Source organism: Gigantopelta aegis, chromosome 8 (assembly GCF_016097555.1).
Source record: "Gigantopelta aegis isolate Gae_Host chromosome 8, Gae_host_genome, whole genome shotgun sequence".
In the NCBI taxonomy this organism is placed as follows: Eukaryota; Metazoa; Mollusca; class Gastropoda; order Neomphalida; family Peltospiridae; genus Gigantopelta; species Gigantopelta aegis.
Genome location: NC_054706.1, coordinates 69,790,861 through 69,802,373, shown reverse-complemented (window position 1 = coordinate 69,802,373; position 11,513 = coordinate 69,790,861).

Here is an 11,513-nt window from a genome sequence, read left to right as displayed (position 1 = left end):
GTGGCCACCAGCAGCAGCAATCACTGCGCGACATCTTCTTGGCATAGACTGAATGAGTCTCTGAATCCGGGCACGTGGAATCCTAGCCCATTCTTCCTGCAGTGCATGCAACTGTTGCGGAAGCGTCTGAGGCTCCGGGTCACGCTGGCGTACACGTCTGTTCAGTTCGTTCCATAGATGTTCAATGGGGTTGAGATCTGGCGATCTTGATGGCCATGTCAGCACATTAATGTTCTCATTCTGTAGGAAATCCATTGTTACACGTGCCGTATGCGACCTGGCATTGTCCTGCTGAAAGAGTTCTCTCTGTCGATCCAAAATGGGAAGCATGTGCCGGCGAAGAATTTCATCCCGGTAGCGTACAGCTGTCAGGTTGTCTTGCACGAACACAAGTTCACTTCTGCCGGTGTATGAGATGGCTCCCCACATCATGACACTCCCTCCACCGAATCTGTCAACTTGGGCGACGCAGATGTTGGCAAAACGTTCATTGTGGCGTCTGTAAACACGTTGTCGTCCATCACGTCGCTGTAGAAGGAAACGTGACTCGTCGCTGAACCATACTCGCCGCCAGTTTCCCAAGTTCCACCCCTGTACATTCGTGCACCAGCGAACATGTAAATGTCGATGTTGACGTCGCAGGACGGGGCCAACATACGGTCTTCTAACCTGTAAAGCAGCTTCTCGAAGTCGGTTCCGAATGGTTTGTGCAGACACCCTTCTCAAAACAGGTATGCGTCCAGCAGTGTTCGTTGCTGTGGCCGTTCGGTGACGCAAGTGCAGAACCCGGATGTAGCGATCTTGTGCTGCAGTTGTTATGCGAGGTCTTCCACTTCTGGGCCGGTCTTCAGCTGATTGAAACTGTTGGTATCTGTCCCAGACGTGAAATGGTGCTCTGATGGACGTTCATGTGGCGTGCGACTGCTGACTGCGATTCACCTAACTGGAGGCGGCCTATTGCAATGTTTCGATTCGGCAGACTTAGTCTTGGCATCTTGTAACTCGTCTACGTCGAAATGGAAATGAGGCATCATTGCGAGCATTGCAGCTTTAAATACCCAATCTTTTCCCCGAGTGCCACGTGCATTCGCCAAAATCTGACCATTTCACACCGATTTCCTACAATTGTCGCACAACGTGCGTTAAATTTGTTTTAGGGTGCATTTGGGCATGCTGTCCCATTCCAAGAACATTAACAAACATGTTCATTCAGCAACATTGCAACATCTTTCCCTATCACCAATGCGTTTCTTTTTTGACAGAATATATTTGTCTCATTCACAACTATTGAATACCGTTTGTCATAATTCAACATATAGTATCGGTTTACCGGATGCACTCATCTGTGTATCTCCAACTATATGTATCTTTTCGTTTGTATGTATAGAATCTGGAAAGTTACTCACATCATATAGATGTGGGACATTAAGTAAATCTTTATATGCATTTGTTTTATGTGAGAGAGTCTGTAACTTTATATTATACTGGTTCTTGCTTCTGAGGTGGTTATAATAAAAATCATACATAAGAGGTTTTTTTTTAATATAGTGAGACCTCGATAATCTGGACTCCAGTAGTCCGGAAACCCCACATTACCGGACGACCATTATCCAAAACAATTTGTAAAAAAATAAAGACAAATTGCTTCAGTTGAATGGACGTAATTTCTTCCATCTATCATTTAATTAGAAAAAAAAGTGTAACTTGCTACGAGTTAGTTCAACCATGGCCAGTAAACAGCAGTATCCACTGAGACTACATGGCCAGTAAACCCCAATTCAGTATCGACATTCCAACAAAATCTATTACGATAAAAACAAATTATTATTCTCTTTTTTTTGTGTGCATACGAACCGCGATTAAGTCGCACGTTTCAAAGGCCACATGTCTATTAAAAAGTGCGGAACTAACCTACTTCAATAATAATAATAATAATAATAATGTTTTTTTTGTGTTTTTTTTTATCAACTTGATATCTACCCTTGGCCTCAGTTCTTCATTGTTTTTCCAAATACGGAATTATTCATCAACTTGAATAAATCCTGCTCAAATGCATTATCAGAATTTGTGCATAACAACAGTACCTTTGATTTATTCTTGGAGATTGGTTGAATGATAATAATACCCTATAAACGTTTCTCACTTTCATTCCAAGTGCTTACGCCTCCTGTATTTTTTGTATAGAGTTGGGGTTTAACTAATGACCCAGACTTCCAGTCAGAACCGGTTTATCATAGTATTACATGTAGCACCTGCTACGGTCCCCGCAGTGATGTGTACATCTATTTTCCTCAGGTCATTCCCCCCCCCCCCCCCCCCCCCCCGAGGGTCTTGCAAAATATATATCCTGGGAAGGAGGACTAGCTGTTATTTGTGATACAGGCCTCGCAGATCCTTAAACCGGCTCTGTTTGCAGTCAGTGGGCATTTTTGTTATTCGGATAATCCAACTAATACTCGGCTCCAAATGTTCTGTCCCGAGTGGGTAGTCATCATGCACACCATGCAGTTTCTTCGGCTACTCAATACTCGGCTCCAAATGTTCTGTCCCGAGTGGGTAGTCATCATGCACACCATGCAGTTTCTTCGGCTACTCAATACTCGGCTCCAAATGTTCTGTCCCGAGTGGGTAGTCATCATGCACACCATGCAGTTTCTTCGGCTACTCAATACTCGGCTCCAAATGTTCTGTCCCGAGTGGGTAGTCATCATGCACACCATGCAGTTCCTTGGCTATTCTAAATCGACTTCCACCATGTAGCCAGTTGGGTTATTATCTCCTTACAACTACATTGTAGTAGACTATCCCATGACATTCCCAGTAAGATGTAATAGTGGGCTGGGTCAAGTCCTTCGTTTCTAAAGGATTTTTTCTAAATTATTCAAATACATCCCCCAAAAGTAATATGTCAGTTTTTACAAACAACTCTCGCAACTTTGCGATCTCGCAGTGCAGTGTTAAAAGACTTACAAAGAGGATGATTTGTTGTACAGCAGAGCCTAATAGACCTTTGTGAATTAGGCCCCTGGTTGGTAAAACCTAATGTATTCCAAACATTTTGTTTTCTTTGTATGCTCACAATCTTTGGCAACGGCTCACTGAATGTTCCCCAACTATTCATATAGCTGTATGGGTAAACACCTTTGCAGGGACCAAGTCAAAGCTCTTCTAGGAAGCAGGATTTAGTTAATTTGGATATCATAACAGCGTTAAAAAAACTAGATTAATATACATGAAACCAATAGAAGCCATAAAGTTAAAAAGAAGTTAAGCACACTCCCTCTGCCCCAAGTAAAAAGAAAGAAAGTTTTTTTTATTTAACGACACCACTAGAGTACATTGATTAATTAATCATCGGCTACTGGATGTCAAACACTTGGTCATTCCGACACCCGCTACATTTTCGCCAATGAAGCAAGGGATCTTTTATATGCACTTTTCCACAAACAGGAAAGCACATAGCACGGCCTTTGACCAGTTATGGTGCCCTAGGCCGGTATTTATAAAGATTCTTAGAATTTTTAAAGAAAATTCTCAAAAAATTCTTAACATGTTAAAAATACTCTTGAGTATAAAAATATTCTTAAAATTATTTTTAAAATTCATCTGAGACAAACTTTTAGTTTAGTCTTAAGTATAACACTAAGAAAATTCTCAGATGGAATTCCCTTCGTAGTTAGGAGATATTCCCGTTTATATTTAATATCACGTGGCAAAACAGGCAGACGAACTATCAAACGTCAACGAGTAGAGCTGCAACATGACGGAAGCAAGCAAACCGAAGCGTAAACTGAACTGGACTGAAGATGAAACATTGAGTCTTGTTCGTTTGGTGGACGAGAGAAAATATTCATCTGCGTTGCCCTCCAATCCCTATTATGGCAGCCATTTTGTCCGAGATAAGAATTCTTAACCTAACTTAAAAGTCCTTCATATGACTCCTAACTTTTTCTCAATTCTAAGAGCAATCTGAGAGTAATTCTTACATTTAAGAGAAATTCTCGGGATTCTAAGAATTATTTTAAAATTCTTACATTTAAGAGTAATTCTTAGGAATTCTGAGAATGTTCTTATATTTAAGAATTCTTAAGCATTTAAGAATCTTTATAAATACCGGCCGTGGTTAGAACGAAAAATAATCCAAGCAGCTGAATGGATCCACAGAGGTGGTTCGATCCTGCATCGCAAGCACCTCAAGCGAGCACTCAACCGACTGAGCTAAATCCCGCCCCGCCCCATGAAAAAACAGTAATTTTATAGACTGTTCCTTTCGTTCAGCGCTGATGTTGAATTAGAAGGGGGCAAAAGACGTGCCACGGATCCTATTTGGACTGTTGATGTATATATGCCATTGAATCAACGATGAAAAAAAAGGGGGGAACAGAAACATTTAAGGATCCGCGGGGCTTGTAGCACAAATAACAACAGGTCCCCTTTCCCAGGATATATATTTTGCAACCCTCTCGGGAAGAGGGAAAAAATTACCTGTGATAAATAAATACACACATCACCGCGGGGCCCGTAGCACGTGCTATGTGTGCTACTAGGAACAGACATAAAATTATATAAAATAAATAGAGGAAATGTAATAGAAGAATTAATATTTATTCCATATAATACAATATGTTAATTTAGTAAGAGTATAAACACCATCAGAGATGATATGGACATAGGTGTATTAGTAGTAGTTTGTATGGAGGTTCCGATTGAAAAATACCAGGTTTATGGACCACCTGGGCGTGAGCTAGGGTGGTTAAAAAACACGGCGTTTTTCCAAGGTTATTCCTTCTTATCATATACTACTTTTTTTTATTGAATTATATTCATTACGTCAATAAAATAAATAAAACACACGCAAACAGTAAATTTATTTAATTTTATTACATTGATAGGTACGTGGAAATATGAAACTATTTTAACAATAAGTGTGTTGCCTCTCAACAAATATACTGCTGACTGGCTGGTGGATATCGTTTTGTCAAATGTTTTCTTAAACAATATTATAGTACAGTGAAACCCGTCAAAACCGGAATTCCCTCAAAACCGGAATTCCCTCAAAACCGGAAATTTTTCACGGTCCCCTTTTCAAATATCAGTAATGAACATAAACCTCTCTAAACCAGATATTCTTAAAACAGGACTTTTGGTCTTTTTGGTGTCCAGTTTAGGTGGGTTTAATTATATAGGATTCTTGAAATGATATCTTAATGCAATAAGACAGGAACATGTAATAACTAGTGTACAACACCTACACACCCTTTCCGCCATCAAGCCAATTATATGACATGTAACATATTAATTTAACACAGACGGATGGCAGAAAGAAGATGGAAGTGTTGTAAGCCCTTGTCTGTCGTTTAAAAAATCTGGGCCCGTGCTTATTAAACTTTAGTCTAGACTCAAATCTTTAATGACAACACCTGCATTTGCCATGTCGTTAAGAGTCTCTGACTCAAATCTTTAATGACAACATATGAGTCCTGTTTAGACTAAGTTTTATAAGCACCAAGTCTGAAATAATGAAAACTTTAAAAAACCGATTAATCCATTGGGCCATTTCTCGTTCCAGCTAGCACATCAAGACTGGTATATCAAAGGATGTGGGATGTTCTATCATGTCTGTGGGATGGTGCATATAAAAGATCCCTTGCTACTAATACAAAAATGTAGCAGGTTTCCCCTCTAAGACTATATGTCAAAATTACCAAATGATTGACATCAATAGCCGATGATTAATAAATCAATATGCTCTAGTTGTTTCGTTAAACAAAACAAAACACACTTTAATAGGTTATTATTTAAAATTCTGAAGAATGAAAATAAATGATAATCTTGAAATAAATGCAAATATTATGGAAGGTAATTTTACAATACTGGAAGCAGTTTCATTTGTGGGTCAAATAATCTGTACCTACAACAACAATAGCACTACATGTGTGTCACCAGATAAATCGATATCATAATTAGGATGTAGAATGCATCAACTGAAAATAAAAACAGATTGTTTAATACATTATAAACAAACAGAGCGGTGAAAATGAAAAAAGTTCATTGAGATTATTGTATATGATTATTATATATTAATTAGGTAGGTCAATTTTACTAAAATGAAAAATGCTGTAATATTAAATGCTACAAGGATTTCACCTGTGTAAAAATATTTAAAATCTGGAATTTTAAATGCCACAAGGATTTCACCTGTGTAAAAAAAAAGAGAGTAAAATCTGGAATTTTATATGCTACAAGGATTTCACCTGTGTAAAAAAAAAAGTAAAACCTGGAATTTTAAATGCAACAAGGATTTCACAAGTGTAAGTCTGAATATCACAAATTTGCAGATTGCACATAAACACAATCCTAGTGTATACTAACAGTCAAGAGTAAAAACACAACATATTGCAGCTATTCGTGTGCATGCTGATAGAGTTATATGATTGAGATATATAGAGGATACTCCCTGAGTGTCTTGTGATATCATAATTCATCAGCATGAGTTGATAAAAGTATGAAATCCGAGGCATACCGAGGATTTTTATACTTTTATCAACGAGTGCTAATAAATTATGATATCACAAGACACGAGGGGGGGGTATTCTTTTTATCATCCATTATCATTCTTTTCATTTGTGATAGTTGTAAACAACGTCAGTAATGTGGGTTGAATGTTGTCACTATATTTGACAGCAGTAGACTCGATAACTGGCATAACGGCAGTGGCATGACGTCACTAATGATAGGTTTAGCACTGAAACAAACACATTGACCTAACAAAATAATGTCTTGCGATTAAAATTTGACCAATCAAGATTATAAGAAGCGATATCTCCTGCGGAGAATATCACAGGAGATATCGCAAATTACAGTACCAGCGATATCTCCTACAAAAGCCTTTAATGGATGATAAGTGCATATAAACATCAATAAAAGCCTCTCTGAATACAAAGTGAAGTCATATGAATGCAGTATATATATATAAACATCAATAAAAGCCTCTCTGAATACAAAGTGAAGTCATATGAATGCAGTATATATATATAAACATCAATAAAAGCCTCTCTGAATACAAAGTGAAGTCATATGAATGCAGTATATATATATATAAACATCAATAAAACGTGCTGAGAATACCATTAAAATACTTGATCAATGAAGCGTGTCAAATATTAACTGGATTTTGAGTAACACCCAGCTGAACCATGCATCTGAAATCCAAAACTCAGATTTCATTCAGACAAGGGTGTCAGGTTTCTTCTTGTCATACTTGTCACTAACATGCTAGTTTAATGTTATGATTAAACTTTAAAAGGATCAAACTGAAGGTCTGTAGCCTGTGTTTAATACACAGTATTTGGCAACCCTTTAGTCCTTGAAAATTGACAATCTGGGCCAGTGCTTATAAAACTTTTAGAGTCTAGACTCAAATATGTAATGACATGTCACATGCATACAATTTCTATGGTACTGCCATAACATTAAAGTCTCAGTCTCTCTTAGAGTCTTAACTGTAAAAGTTTTGTAAGCAAAATGGCCTGTTACACAAGTGTACTCGCTAGTAGCCTTGACCCAATATATAAAGAGGACATTTGGCCCAGTATTCTTGAAGGTCATCAGTGTAAAGCTGTTTGCTATTTTTATTACACTAGCATGCCCCAAATAACAGATGCTGGACCTCTATTAGTCAATGATGCATGTGAAAAAATAGTAGTCCCCAGCTTGTATGAAGTATTTACACTAACCGCACTCAGATCACCTGTTATATAAATATGTGTATTAATATCAATATAACCAGCTCTGTATTCTCACACCCTGGGTTATGATTGTTATATACCTATACATGTAAACACACCAGTTGTTATATACTTGTACATGTAAAGACATCAGTTGTTATATACCTGTACATGTAAACACACCAGTTGTTATATACCTGTACATGTAAACACACCAGTTGTTATATACCTGTACATGTAAACACACCAGTTGTTATATACCTGTACATGTAAACACACCAGTTGTTATATACCTGTACATGTAAAGACATCAGTTGTTATATACCTGTACATGTAAACACACCAGTTGTTATGTAAACACACCAGTGTTATATACATGTACATGTAAACACACCAGTTGTCGTTACCTGTACATGTAAACACACCAGTTGTTATATACCTGTACATGTAAACACATCAGTTGTTATATACCTGTACATGTAAACACATCAGTTGTTATATACCTGTACATGTAAACACACCAGTTGTTATATACCTGTACATGTAAACACACCAGTTGTTATATACCTGTACATGTAAACACACCAGTTGTTATATACACCAGTTGTTATATACCTGTACATGTAAACACATCAGTTGTTATATACCTGTACATGTAAACACATCAGTTGTTATATACCTGTACATGTAAACACACCAGTTGTTATATACCTGTACATGTAAAGACATCAGTTGTTATATACCTGTACATGTAAACACATCAGTTGTTATATACCTGTACATGTAAAGACATCAGCTGTTATATACCTGTACATGTAAAGACATCAGTTGTTATTACCTGTACATGTACACAGTTGTTATATACCTGTACATGTAAACACACCAGTTGTTATATACCTGTACACGTAAACACACCAGTTGTTATATACCTGTACCAGTTGTTATATACCTGTACACGTAAACACACCAGTTGTTATATACCTGTACATGTAAACACACCAGTTGTTATATACCTGTACATGTAAACACACCAGTTATATACCTGTACATGTAAACACACCAGTTGTTATATACCTGTACATGTACCAGTTGTTATATACCTGTACAAAACACATCAGTTGTTATAAACAGTTGTTATATACCTGTACGTGTAAACATATCAGTTGTTATATATGTTGTACATGTATAAACATGTGAACACATCAGCTGTTATGTACTGGTACATGTAAACACACCAGTTGTTATCACCTGTACATGTAAACACACCAGTTGTTATATACATGTACATGTAAACACACCAGTTGTTATATACCTGTACATGTAAAGACATCAGCTGTTGTAAACACATCATTTGTTATATACCTGTACATGTAAACACACCTGTTATATACCTGTACATGTAAAACACAGTTGTTATATCTGTGTGTTACATACCAGTACATTAAAACACCATTGTTATATACTGTACATGTAAACACACCAGTTGTTATATACGTGTACATTAAACACACCAGTTGCTATATACCTGTACATATCACCAGTTGTTATATACTTGTACATGTAAACACACCAGTTGTTATATACTGTACATGTAAACACACCAGTTATATACTGTACATGTAAAGGCTCAGCTGTTATATACCTGTACACATGGTTATTTCTGTACATGTAAACACACCAGTTGTTATATACCTGTACATGTAAACATACAGTTGTTAATCTGTACTGTAAACAAGCTCAGTTATTACCCATAAACAATCTGGGTAGTCCAGTAAGTCAATTGTATATAATCATGAAAGGATACCAGGCATTGACGTTATACTCGTTGTCTGTACATCACAATAGTGTTAAAATAAAACAAGTTGTTATTTGCATTTACAAAGAAAATCCCCGTAAAAGTAAACAAAGTTACCACCATTAGCTGTTCATGGATTGTGGTACTCATTTCTTTTGACTGTAAACATACTAGTTAATTTAGAAATATTGAATGTGTTATCACAACAGTTGTTATTATGCAGTAAACACACCAGTTATATACCAGGAAACCTATAAACCTGAGGAGGCACATGTACTGGCAGGAAATCAGCTGTGCAAGGGTGTCTGTACTGTGGCAAAGCGAAGTTTTTAGACTGGGTGTTGACATCATGATACAGGTATCACCCATTGATATATATACATATCAAAAACACTGTAAACACCATAAACAGTGACACTGGAAGGCTAGTTATGTACACAGGATGTATCACAGTGTTCAAGCTATCTACTGTACAATAGTTCCATCAAGGGTAGTCCGCATATTGTCAAATCGAAAGGATTTAGTGACGTATCTTTGTCTACCCAATAGTGCAAAATAAAACAATTTTTTTGCATTTACAAAGAAAATCCCCGTAAAAGGAAAAGTTACCACCATTCGTTCATGGATTGTGGTACTCTTTCTTTTGACTGTAACATACTAGTTAATTTAGAAATATTGAATGTGTTATCAAACATTTTATTTTTTTTGCATCGCAGCAAGAAAATGCAGCTGGAAACCTTAAAACTGTTTCTGTCAGGAAATTATGTAGTGTGTGTGTACTGTGTTTTAGCGAAGTGTTGAGAATACACTGTCAGATACAGGTACCCTGTATATAATGAAAAACCACTGACATACAGTCTGGAAATATACAGGATGTATCATACTAAATAGAAGGGTGTCGCATATTGTCCCAGTTTAGTGCCGTTCTGCCCCTGCTTGAGTCGCCATCCCCGATTATCATCGCAGCAAGAAAAAGAATAAAGTCATAACTGATAAACTGTTTCTCTCTCAAAATATGTAGTGTTGTTATGGGTTTTAGTTTATTTGACAATACACTGTCAGATCAATTTTAAGTGTGAAAGTAACCATGACATGTTCAACAGCATACATGTTCATATATGTGGTGAGGAATACCTACATACAGATATACAGTGATATTTACTCATCTCTGTAAAAGTTTATTATTAGGTATGCATGCACTAGTACACATAAAGTACACATTATAAACAAAGCATAAATACATATAAAAAATAAAAGTATGTAAACACATAAACAGTGACATATAAACAACACTAAATAACCATATTTTCCCCGTCATCTTATCATACATTGTACAAACACTACAATACTCAATTTGAGTTAGAATCCTATCCTCTGAGACATACTCAGATCGAATAATTGACAACTGGCTACTAATCTATATAATCGGCCTCGGTGGTGTCGTGGTTAAGCCATCAGACATACTCAGATCGAATAATTGACAACTGGCTACTAATCTATATAATCGGCCTCGGTGGTGTCGTGGTTAAGCCATCAGACATACTCAGATCGAATAATTGACAACTGGCTACTAATCTATATAATCGGCCTCGGTGGTGTCGTGGTTAAGCCATCAGACATACTCAGATCGAATAATTGACAACTGGCTACTAATCTATATAATTGGCCTCGGTGGTGTCGTGGTTAAGCCATCAGACTTAAGACTGGTAGGTACTGGGTTCACATCTTGTTATTGGCTCCCACCCAGAGTGAGTTTAACAACTCAGTTGGGTAGATGTAAGGCGACTACACTGACTTCTCTCTCACTAACAACTAACACATTGTCATGGGCTGACAGTCCAGATAGCTGAGGTGTGTGCCCAGAACAGCGTGATTGAACATTAATGGGATATAAGCACGAATATAAGAATAAGCAAACAAACATAATCTATTTCACTTGTGTAGTCGGGGACAATTAATTTTTTTTAATTTTTGATTAAATTTTTGATATT